The 1645-nt window shown below is 44.0% G+C and overlaps 1 pseudogene; it reads left to right on the top strand.

The window, feature by feature from the left end:
- Positions 1-343: 343 nt before the first annotated feature.
- Positions 344-1241, top strand: LOC132419028 (large ribosomal subunit protein eL30 pseudogene; annotated as a pseudogene).
- The last annotated feature ends 404 nt before the right edge of the window (positions 1242-1645 follow it).

Genomic DNA, 1645 nt, shown 5'->3' with positions numbered 1-1645 from the left:
GGTCCAGTGGTAAAGAATCTGCCTTCCAAGGCAGGAGACGCAGGTTCGATCCCTGGTTGGGGAACTAAGGTCCCAGAGGCTGCAGGGCAACTAAGCCCGGGTGACACAACCACTGAGCTCGGGCACCTCAACTTAGAGAGCCCACGGTGCCACAAACTACAGAACCCACGCACTCTGGAACACACGCGCCGCAACTAGAGAGAAGCTGGTGCGCTGCAGCGAAAGATCCTGCGTGCCTCAACGAAGATCTGGCAAGCCGCAGCTAAGAACCAACGCAGCCAAAAATAAATTAAATAAATAAATAAGTAAATAATAAATCTTCCAAAAAAAAAAAGTAATGTAAATGAGAGCTTTCTTGCTCCCCAGCCATCTTGGCAGCTCCTCGAAAAAGTCACTGGAGTTGCTCAACTCTAGGCTCCAACTCGTCATGAAAAGTGGAAAGTATGCACTGGGGTACGAGCAGACTCTGAAAATGATCAGACAAGGCAAAGTGAAACTGGTCAGCCTTGCCAGCGACTGCCCAGCCTTGAGGAAATCTGAAATAGAGTATTATGCCATGTCGGCCAACACTGGTGTCCATCACCACACTAGCAATAATATTGAATTGGGCACAGCGTGTGGAAAATACCACAGAGTACGCACACTGGCTCTCATTGATCCAGGTGATGCTGTTCTCATTAGAAGCACGCCAGAACAGACTGGTGAAAAGGAAATCATGCACAATTTTTCTTTAATAAGACTGGCCAAAGCTTTTTTTTTTTTTTTAAAAAAAAGAATAATAATAATAAGGTAAATGAGAGAAGCATTTTCTGGACCTTCAGGACCTGTGCAAACATCAGATGTTACCATCATCACCATCATCATCTTCATCATTGTTATTATCTCCATCACTACCTTGTTTGCAAAGTTACTTAAGAAGGGTGATGGGATGGAAGGAATCCTGGTAGATATTACTACCGCTCCCCAGCATCAGCTCCCCTCTACCCCCTGAGCACTTGGAAGAAAAGACTTTTCAGTTGCCTTTGCAATTGGTGGAGCCCCGTGACGCTCTCTGATCAATGGAGTGGGTGGAAGGGGCCAAAGTATTTAATAACTGGTGCCTGACACTTTCTCCTTCTTTTTCTTGGTAAAGTGACTCAAGAGGCCTTGTGTTCCAGAGAGACAGAGCTTCTAGCAGCTGGATCCCTAAGTGGCTGTGTGCAGCAGAACTTCCTGCCAACAATGTGGGACTTGTACTGTGAATAAGGAATTAACTTTTGTTGTATTGAGTCACTGAGATTTAGGATTGGTTGTTGCTGTAGCATACAACAGCCTAATACACCGATACACTGTGACAGACCAACGGATAAAGAAATCCTGGATGTAGCTGTGGCCTAACTACCTGTATGTCCTTGACTGAGTGGACTAACGTATACCAGCTCTAAGGTCCCTTCAGCTCTGAGATCTCTGACATTTCAACACGGCAAAGCAATCCCATGCCAATGACAGAGAAATGTTACCTATCATTTAAGGAATAAAATGAAATTTCAGCTTATAGAAAATCATCTCAGAGAATGAATCAAGCTAGAATAACTTGTAGAATTGAGACAATATTTTTTTAACTGTTTTATACACACACCAGCCTTTTAAAGAGAGTGTGTCAAAA

The sequence above is a fragment of the Delphinus delphis genome, chromosome 2 (genome assembly GCF_949987515.2).
Source record: "Delphinus delphis chromosome 2, mDelDel1.2, whole genome shotgun sequence".
In the NCBI taxonomy this organism is placed as follows: domain Eukaryota; kingdom Metazoa; phylum Chordata; class Mammalia; order Artiodactyla; family Delphinidae; genus Delphinus; species Delphinus delphis.
This window is presented reverse-complemented; position numbering and strand designations above follow the sequence as displayed.